This window comes from Castanea sativa, chromosome 1 (genome assembly GCF_040712315.1).
Source record: "Castanea sativa cultivar Marrone di Chiusa Pesio chromosome 1, ASM4071231v1".
Classification (NCBI taxonomy): Eukaryota; Viridiplantae; Streptophyta; class Magnoliopsida; order Fagales; family Fagaceae; genus Castanea; species Castanea sativa.
This window is the reverse complement of record NC_134013.1, coordinates 24687090-24698190: the sequence shown is the minus strand read 5'-3', so window position 1 is coordinate 24698190 and position 11101 is coordinate 24687090.

Sequence of the window (11101 nt, the reverse complement as noted above, 5' to 3'; positions counted from 1 at the left end):
TTCTCTATCTCAGTCTGAATCATTTGAGGGGGATTGAGAGCTCTATTTGCCCACTTTGAATTAGAATGATTGATAACTCTATTCGCCCAACTTATGTTTTGAAGTCTGAAATTTCCTGCCTTATACGAGAAAATTTATATTAGAATCATGAGGATTGAGAACTCTGATTATTCAAATTTGGAATTTATCAATCAAGGGATCGGGAGAATTGAGGTTGATTTTTTCAAAGGTTTGGGAGTACTAAAGTCAATTCATTGAAGGTAGGAAAGCTATTGTCGATCCTGGGGAGAGTAGGAGAACTAAGGTCAATTCTATTGATTTCAGAAAAACTAAAGTCAATCTTTTGAAGGTAGGAGAGTTACTGTTGATCCTATGAGTTTTGGGAGAACTAAGGTCAATTCATTGAAGGTTGGAGAGCTATTGTAGATCCTATGAGTTTTAGGAGAACTAAAGTCAATTCCTTGAAGGTAGGAGAGCTATTGTCGATTCTACGAGTTTAAGGAGAACTAAGGTCTATCCCTTGAAGGTAGGAGAGCTATTGTCGATCCTATAAGTTTTAGGAGAACTAAGGTCGATCCCTTGAAGGTAGGGGAGCTTCTGTTGATCGTAGTGTATAGAAGAACTATTGTCAATCCTATGAGTTTTAGGAGAACTAGGTCGATTACTTGAAGGTAGGAGCGCTACTGTTGATCCTAATGTATAAGGGAGCTATTGTCGATCCTATGAGTTTTAGGAGAGCTAAGGTCGATCCCTTGAAGGTAGGAGAACTATTGTCAATCCTAGTGTACAGGAGAACTATTGTTGATCCTATGAGTTTTAGGAGAGCTAAGGTCGATCCCTTGAAGGTAGGAGAGCTATTGTCGATTCTACACTGTATAGGAGAACTATTGTTCATCCTATGAGTTTTAGGAGAACTAAGGTTGATCCTTTGAAGGTAGGAGAGCTACTGTCGATCTATGAGTTTTAGGAGAACTAAGGTCGATCCCTTGAAGGTAGGAGAGCTACTGTCGATCCTAGAGTATAAGAGAACTATTGTCGATCTTATGAGTTTTAGGAGAACTAAGGTTGATCCCTTGAAGGTAGGAGAGCTACTGTCGATCCTAGTGTATAGCATGTATGAACTTATTTGAAAGAAAATTGTACTTGATTCAGAAAAGTTAGAGTTTACCTGATGTGACCTTATTACCCAAAACTTTGAACTTACTTGGAAGGTCTTCACATGAAGGAAATATGCATGTTTGTATCGCATACAAAACATATGCATTGAAAATTTAACAGATCTACTTCATACACAATCGATAACATGCACTATGTAAGTTTTAGAATTTAAGAACAAGAGAGTGTACCTTGGAGCGGTGAATTTCAAAATCGAAGATCAGAAGTACTTGGGAACACTTTCAATCTTCACTTCAATTCCACTAACACCCAAGATGTGTGGTCTCTCAATCAGTTCCGAAGGGAGAATGTCAAAGTGTCTAACACCCTTGCACCACTTCGCAATAGTGTTCTTTCAATTCTCTCTACAAAAAATTCTGTATGTTTTTTCCTTTGTCACTAACTGATTATCTAATTGGGCTGGCCTTTTAGGCCTTTTCAATTGGGCTTAAGTGTGTGTGGCTTGGAGTGGGACCAAAAGGGACCAATAAGACACCAGCTCCAATGGGCCTTGGGCTTTTCTGTCAACTCTTGACAAGTCCAAAGTTACCATTAACTATATTTAATACCACTATATAAATATAGTTGCACTCTAGGCCTTATTTATAAATTATATCCCAAGACTTTATTGTACATGCAACCCCTTCATAAAATATTCGTAGTAACACAAAGTCATGAATGTAGCGTACCACTTTGTAAATTACTACATCTAATCCTTGAATACCCGGTTTAATCCTTTAAGTTATTCATCATATATTTATGAAATCCAATTTCATAAATATATATTCTAGCAACAATTTACTAAAGTAGTTAGGCTTAACATTCTGAATAACAAACCCATTAAACTTATTTCAAGGAAATATTTTGTATCTCCGTTAAGAGATTATGAATTCCATCTTGAGAATATATGTTCCATCAACATTAAATGTGGTTGCCCAACATACTGAGGTTTTGACCGTAACTCTAGATCTCATTCCTGATATATCAAAGCAACCTACACCTCATGATCAATTCCACTATTCTCTCAGGATTAAGAGTTTATGCAAATATAAGTCGTGAGTTTATTATTCATTTGATAGTCGTTAGGAGAATAACAAATCTCACACCGGTCCAGGTCAATATGTTTTAACTCTTAAAACATATCAACATATCAACTAGAAATCTCCATTTCTATGATCAGGACAAATCATCTTAGTTGATATGTTATAGTCTTCGCAGATAAAATGTCCAATTTCATCACCGACTACGAACTACAATTCTGAGTTTACAAAGAAGTTGTGATTTATATCTTCAGTGACTTTTCACATAAATCACATACTATGCATCTCATGGATTATATGATAATGTCTCAATATTCAAGTTACCATTATTTTTAGATAATAATTAAACAACTTTATTAATTACAACATTAAGTCATACTTAATGTCATACATAATAACATACATAGAATCATACAATAGGATTTAAGGGCACAAATCCTAACATCACATGGGTGATCTCACCTGAATGAGGTATAGCTGAATGCCCCTAGTTTACCCTTTGAAATTTGTTTTTGGAAATCTTGATTTTTTTCTTATAAAAATTTTAAAGATGATGATGATGATCTTTTTTTTTGGTGGAAAATGAATGAGGTATGGCCGAATGCCCCTAGTTTGCGAATTAGTGCATGACTTTTGAAAACCTTGATATTTGAGGACAAGATGATTTTTTTTTTTTCAAAGTGGATGAGGCATGGCCGAATGCCCCTAGTTTAGAAATGGATGCATGATTTTTGGAAAGCTTGAATTTTTTTTTTTATGATGATTTTTTTTTGAAAAATAAATGAAGCATGGCCGAATGCCCTAGGTTCAACAATCAATGTGAATTTTTAAAAATCTTATTTTGTAGGGATCTTCAATAAAGCAAAATTTGAGTAAAATAAGATCAAAATCACAAAACTGGGTAAAACGAGGACAGCTGGAATGATGGGCCAATCGTCACTGTTGGAGTGCTGATTGTCACATCTTGAGCCTTGTCCAGTTGTCGCGTTTTCTAGCCTTGTTTTCTGGGATCTATGATAGCATCTGAACTGAAGATTGATGGTGAGTGTTGAGTACATGAAAGATCCATGTCCACTTCTTGCAAAAGATTCTTTCCATGAGCTTGTTAGTAATCTGTTATTATAATAATGTTTTGGGCCAATACCCCTAGTTTAGACATGCTTGCACAGAAAATTGATGATATACTTAATGCAAAATAGATGCTCCTAGCCTAAATTTACACAAAGAAATGTTTTGATTTTGAGCCTTTGAAAAAATATTTTTTAAGTGATTGTGACTGGGCCTTTAGAAAGGCTACCTACGTTCCTCTCTCATAGAGGATCAAGTCCAAACATAGTTCGAAAAAAAGTTTTGAAAAATGAACCTTTGAAAAATCATCTTTTTTGAAATGAAGTTTCTTTTTGAGTGATTATGACCGGGCCTTTGAAAAGGTTGCCTACGTACCTCTCTCATAAAGGATCAGGTGAAGACGTAGTTCGAACAAAGTTTTGAAATTTCTTTTGAAAAATGAATTTTTGAAATGAGTCTCTTTTTTTTTTTTTTTTTGAAAAAAAGCAATTTACCTAGAATGAGATTTTTTGAAATTTTATCTTTTTCAAATGAACAAAATGTGATCCTTTGAACAACCTCTTTGACCAATCATAATGCTCAATTGTTAACTTGATCTCATTGGCTAGAAAGGATTTGAAATCATTAGTAACATGTAATCAAATTTGCTTCTTCATTTTGAAATTTTTTAGATTAAGTCTTCAAAGACAATCAAAGAAATGAATTGCTTGGAAATTACAAATGTTGGGAACATGCAAGGAAGGGAAAAATCCTAAGTTTGAAATTTTTTGAGAATTTGGAAATTTGTTCTCTTGAGAGTTATTTTTTGTTGGAAGCAAACGAAGGGAGTGTTTGGAGCTTAGAAATTTTTTTTAAGTCACTTAAGAATTTGTGGAATTTTGTCTTTTTATCAGCTAGTGGGACTTGATAATCTTGACTAGTTTTCCTTCTTGATCCAAGAGAAAATATTATCAGAGTTAAATGTGTGCTTTCAATCAACAGGACTTCAAGGAGGGTTTTATTCAAAGGTTGTAATGTAGGCTGGGTTCAGGCTATTGAAAGGAAGGATATAAAAGACTCAAAACCTTTATAATATTTCCCCAAGTATGAAATACATTAAATTCAAGCATTTGAAGATTTTTTTTTCACATCTTCCATCATTGAATCTTGTGCTAAAATCCTTGTCATGTTCATCATCTTCTCATTGGTCTTCATCGATTCCTTTCATTTGGCCTTGATTTTTATAGCTTGACAACTTCCTCTTTTTGGTTTTCTTAGCATCTTATCTTGTGGTCAGATCCTCACTCTCATTTTTTTGAAAGATTTTTTTTGAATTTTTTTTTGCCCTAATTTTTTCCTAGACTGCCCTTTCGGGTTTTCAACTTAGCGAGCTTGTTTTTTGTTTTTTTTTTTTTCTCTAATTTTTTCCTAGACTGCCCTTTCAAGTTTTCAGCCTAGTGGTTTTTTTTTTTTTTTTGGAATTTTATTGGCTTTCACTCAACCGCGTTTTTTTTGGTTTCTTTCAATTTAATAGACTTCCATCTTTCCTGGATGAATTTGTATTTCTCCTTGATACCCTCTTACCCTTTCTAATGCACTTTCATTTTTCTTGACTTGACTAAACACACTTTTTTTTTGATGAAATGTGTCTTACTTTTTCTTTTCCTCATCTTCCTCAATTTGATTGAATTTCTTCTCTTGATGAATCTTCATTTTTGTTTATCCTTCTCAACTTGAATGATCTTTCATGGAATCTCATGCCCCTTGTGTCTTTTGATGAATCAGTATTCTTTCACAACTTTATGAAAATTCTTGCGTTCAATTCTTTTTTTTTTTTTTGGTTTTTTTTTTTTGGGTTGAAGTCTTGTCTAGCTTGATGGCCTTCTTTTTTTTTGTCACACTTTGATGCTTTCTCAAAATCTTATCCCTCCTTGATGGATTTCCTTCCTTCCTAGCATGATGGAGTGAACTATCCCTTTTCTTTGCTGAACTCTCTTTCCTAAACTTGATGAACTCTTCATCGGTCTCATTGTCTTCATTGAGGACCTTACCAAGTGGTGCTAAATCCATAAGGCAACACTTCCTCATCTTGAGATTTAAGCATGCATACTTAATTTTCCCACCCAAGGTTTAAGTTTTTAGTGGGTTCATTGAAAAAAAGGCTAACTGTTTAAAGGCTCAAGTTGGCTAGTTATGGATAATTATTGTAATGGGTGTTAAGGAATAATGTGGGTTACCAAATGTGGCCTTCTCTCCCTAGTGATGCTTTCTTGTAAGCACAGTGATCTAAACTCTCTTAATAAATTATTCTTGGAATAAGAGTTCAAATGCTTCAATGATATGACAAAATTTTGAGAAATTTGGATTAAGTGTATGTGGCTTGAGAATTTTGGATGGAAGGATGAATTTCTTTGATTGCCTTTTAGGACCTTTTCTTCTCCTATTCTAAATTTTTAGCGAAGGTCCTTACATGGATTGAATGAAGTTAAATCCCTCTTTGTCCCAAATTGATTGGTAGAGCAATTAATCATCATGATTTGGAAAAGTCAAATGGATCTTCTTGTATTCTTTTGAAAAGAAGGCTTTTGAAAAAAATTTGGAGTCTTTGAAAGGAAGGTTTTGGAAAGCTCTTGGAGTCTTTAAAAGAACAAAAAAGTTTTTAGTCCAAAGTTTCTTTTGAAAATAAATTTAATTGACTTGAAGGCCCAATGCCCTTAGTCCAATTTTTATTTTTATTTTTGATTTTTGATTTTTTGGATTTTTTTTTTTTATAAACAAGGTGCATGAAACATGATAATCAACAAAAATACATTAAAATTCAACAAATATTTTCTAATAGAAGCATGTAGTAAATAAAAAACTTAAAGATGAATAATGATCTTGAAAACCCGAATATGGCTTGACTGCTTGTGAAATAAGGCAAAGTTGGACTGCTTGTTCCTTCTTGGTCCATTGTGGATGCTTGAGTTGAAGATCTGAAAATTGGACCTTGGTAGTCCTAAACCTTGAGGATGATGACTTGATCTTGATGGAATTGGGCTTGAATCCTCATTGAGCTTGATTAGCTTGAGTTTGATGAACTTATGAACTTGATGGGCTTGAGTCTTGATGGGCTTAATGGACTTTGGGCTTAGAAAGCTTGGCCTCAAACTACTTATACACATGACATGCCTTTTGTTAGGTTCTAAAGATTTAGATTAAATGTTTAGAATCATGGTTGTAATGTGTTGGCAAACTGAGAGCAAAACTAGTCTAGTCTAAGTGTTTAGAGTGTGCTTAAATAGGTGTGTTTCAAGATTTCAAAGTCCAGTTGATTGTAGAAAAGAGAAGTCAAGTTTTGCCTTTCTTGACCTATTGAGAAATAGACCTGACTTATAGAAAATCGCAGATAGGGTTTTCTGCAGAAGGTTATTTTAGTCCAATCACAACAAAAACGTTTAGGGTTTCACTTTAACTTATACACATATAAAAAGAAAACCCTAGCTATGTTTTGAAGACTTTTGAGAGACTTGTGTGTTACTCTTTGTGAGATTTGAGAGGTTCTGTACCTTCTAACTACACAAGATTCTATTGGAGCTTAAACTACAATCAAGGATTGGTAGAACTAGTTGCTGCATTCAAGATCAACTACTGATGGTGATTTGAAACCTTTGAGTGGAGTCTCAAAGTCACAAGCAAGGATGTGCTTGTGTTACTGTTAATCCAAAAGGAGAAGGAGTCTGTGGATTCAGAGTTTGCATGTGGTTGTGTCAGTAAGTTACTACATGAGGTAGCATTAGATTTAGGGTTAAATCTTTTGTAAAAACTTCAATTCTCTTATAGTGGATTTGGTTTATCTTGAGGATAGCTAGGTCAAATCCTCCCTGGGTTTTTACCTTGAAATGGGTTAGTTTCATTGATTTTCCTGGGTAATCATATCATGGTGTTATTTACTTTTCCGCAACTTTGCATGATATGATTTATTTGTTTTAACTTAGATTTGAAAATTAATCTAAGTAATCACTTAGTTAATAAATTAGGTCAAACAATCTGTTTTAGGGGTCTAAACAAACTCTCAATTGGTATCAGAGCAAGTTAGCTCTTGTTTTTAGGTATCTTTACCTAGAGTTCATCCTTGACTCCTACTGTCATGGAGCACAGTCACTCTCTTGTGATCTTCTCACACTTTGATGGTAATAACTATGTTTATTGGAAAGTAAGGATGAAAGCCTTCTTGAAATCTATTGATGAGAGAGTATGGTATCTATTGAGAATGGTTGGGAAAGACCAACCACTGTTATTGGTGAATGGACTACTGCACAAAAGGAAGCAGCAAGCTTTAATAGTAAAGTTATGAATGCGATATTCAATGTTGTTTCCATGGAAGAGTTTAAGAGAATCTCAAATGTGGAGATTGCTCACATTGCATGGAACATCTTGCAAACTATGCATGAAGGCACTAAGGCAGTAAAGATCAATACACTACAGCAGTTGACATCTAGGTTTGAAAGTCTTAGAATGTCTGAAGATGAGTGTTTGGATGAATTCTATGTTAAATTGAATGATATTGTTAATTCTGCTTTTAATTTGGGTGAAGTCGATGATCAACCTAAAATTGTTAGGAAAATTCTTAGATCTTTGATTGAGGACTTTAGACCTAAAGTGGCTGTCATCACTGAAAGTAAAGATGTTGACTCTATCCCTGTAGATGAGCTAGTAAGATCTCTTCAATCATATGAATCTGATTTACCTAAGACTAATAAATCCAAATCTATGGCCTTAAAATCTTTTGATGATGATAATGATTGTGGATTTGATGATGAACTATCATTTATTGAGATTGCTTATCTTGCCAAGAACATTAGAAATTTTCTGAGAAACAATAATAGGAGGGCAAGAAATAGAAACACTGCTGATTCTAGGAATGTTAAGTGATAGGCCAAAAAACGTATTGACCCCTTGTGGTGGATTAAGTTGATTAATTAGCCAAGTTATTAATTAATCAAATTAACATGCAAAGTGTGTGGTAGCACAAATAAATCACCAATAAAACTAAGTATGCAGCGGAAATTAAATGACACGGTAATTTGTTTATGAATGGGAAGAACCTATACGGCAAAAACCCCATAGGGTGATTTTAAGGTCACCACTTCTGAAATTCCACTATTATCACAACAAGCATTTACAAGTAAAGGAATCCCAAGTACCTTACCAACCTACAGTTGAACCCTTACCCCAATACCCAATTGGACTTGTTCTGTAGTGACAATTTCTCCATTCAATGCACGACTCCCAATTACGTGACTAACCAATTGTGCAGATACCAGTACGCGACTTCAATCACCAACTAGAGAAGATTGTTGGCCGCAAAGTTCTTCAATTCATCCACACGATGAAGATCAAGAAGATGCTTGGTTACAAAATCCTACGATGCACATTACACAGCAACTTCTTCACAAGAGAGATGAACTAGGGCAAGAACTTTGTCTCCGGTCACAACTTGCTTGAACAAGGATTTCTCAATGCTTGTGTAACTTGTGAAAACTTTGACGGCCCTTAAAATAATCCTTTTATATGTCTAGGGTTAGAAAAAAAGAAGGCCTAAAGACACATCCACGGATTCCAAGAAAATCAGATCAGGATTCTGAAATTCGTAATTCTCGACAGATAGAAGCTATCGAGCACCCATCGAGAAGCTATCGAGCCTCGGGGCTGGAACAACTCTTTAAACCTGGACACATGCTAGCTGTCGAGCTTTAATGAACTTGCACTTTTCAGCTTGTTTCTTAGACAGACTTGATGACTTCAACACTTGATCTTGAAAGACAGTTTCTTGAAGCATAAAACACATCCTAAATCTACCCAATTACAAGTAAAGTGAGTTTTTGTCAAAGGATTAGCCAATTACATAAAAGAAAGACGTATGTTCTAAACAAGTGAAACACATATGTCCTAACAATCTCCCCCTTTGGCAATCCGTGACAAAACCACAACAAACAAATGAACGTATGAGAGAAGTCATAAATCACTCAACTCATATTCACTTGTTGAATACAATAAAATCTACCCTAACACAAACTCTTGAAAAACTTTGCTAGAAGAGAATTTATGGCAAGTAGACTTTGACAACCTGTATTTCTGAAACACTTTAAACAAAACTCATCAAGGCATCTTAGTGTGAAATAGAAATAATAGATTGCATACAAGTAATAAGAATCATGTGTATAAAGATATAAAAGAAACAACACATGTAAGGGTAGGTGAAAGAAACATACATCAACAAATTAAGAGAATAAGTCCAATGTATGTCATACATGGTCACAAGACCTCATGTACAAGAAAAATGTATCTAAAGTAGAGAAAAGAAAAAGTTAAAAGTAATTCTCACTACATCCCTCAAAAAAACAACACTCCCCTTATCAAAAATGTCCTATACAAGCTCTCCCCCTAAGTATGACTACTCTCATAATCCAAAACTACTCCCCCTTTTTGTCATGAGTGACAAAGGGTAGAGTGTCAAGTAGACATCTCATCGGTAGAGCTAGCATCTCCATCATCATCATCTGAAGCATCATCGTCATCACCATCATCATCCTCAGACTCGGAAGCCACAGGAGGTGGTGGAGGAGAAACCTTAGGAGCAAAACCACCCATGGTTGCTTGTCGCCAAGCAATGCGACCAACACAAACATTCACCTGATACAACTCTGTAGAGAGCGTGTCTAGGCGAGCATCCATGCGTTGAAGTTGCGCCATGATGTCTCTTAGTGACACATCGCTCGTAGAAGAGGAGGGAGCAGATGAGGCTTGAGCAGATCTAGATGGCGCCGAACAGGAGGAAGGAGCTGCTGAATCCGTCTGTCGCGACCTAAACTGCGCCTCACTACGTTTTACGGTAGCGACGCCTATGACACACATGACATGAAAGGGGTTAGACACGGGAAAAGGGACGGAAAAATGGCGTAAAATCCTCGTGATAGCGGAAGGAAAGATGAGCTTATCACGGTAGCCATATCCTTATGCACATCTATAATAGAAGTAATGAAATGTGAAGGAAAATCAATGGAAAGATCCTCAAGAAGGGATAATGAAAAACGAGCACGAGGTTCTGTGATAGAGTTGTAGTGAGAGAGAGGATACAAAACAAACGTCGTCACCATGTTCAAGAAACGAGGACCTTTAGCAAAAGGCTGACATGATGTAAATTGACGCTCACCCCAAATAGCTGGATGCTCACAGAAGGTAGAGATCATCTCGTCTTTGGACACAGTCCTTAGACGCTCATAATTGGGGTAGTCAGGATGCGCAACCCTTGGAATGTGAAGCACATCGGATACCAATTCTGGTGTGACTACTATGCGCGTACCTCGAACTCGAGTGTGAAAGAGAGGTACTGTAGTATCAGTTCCATGCATGTTGGAGTAGAATTCCTGGATTAGCCCGGAAGGACAGGTGACCGGGACGTCACACAGTGACTTCTATTCTCGTTTGTGAATGACACCGGGAAGGTCAGTGTCGGCGAAGTCCGCTAGAATAACTTGGCGTTTCGAATGAACGCCTCGTTTAGAAAATTTCTCCGAAAATTCCTTTTGGGCATCTCATCACGGAACCGAACAGAGGAGGGAGTAGGATCAGAAGACAAAGAGGTCCTAGAACGGAGAGGGTTCTGGGACGGAACAGACTTACGTTTTGGTGCCATAGACACTACTAACGTAAACAGAAAGAGAGGGGGAAAGAAGGAAACACTCAGAGAAGTCCCAAAACAATTCAAATATAACAAGTATATTGAAAAGAGAGAACATATGCATGGGAAATGCATGAACATATGACATGCAATATGAAAAGCATCATGGGCTCAGCCTAAACCAAACCTACCAGCA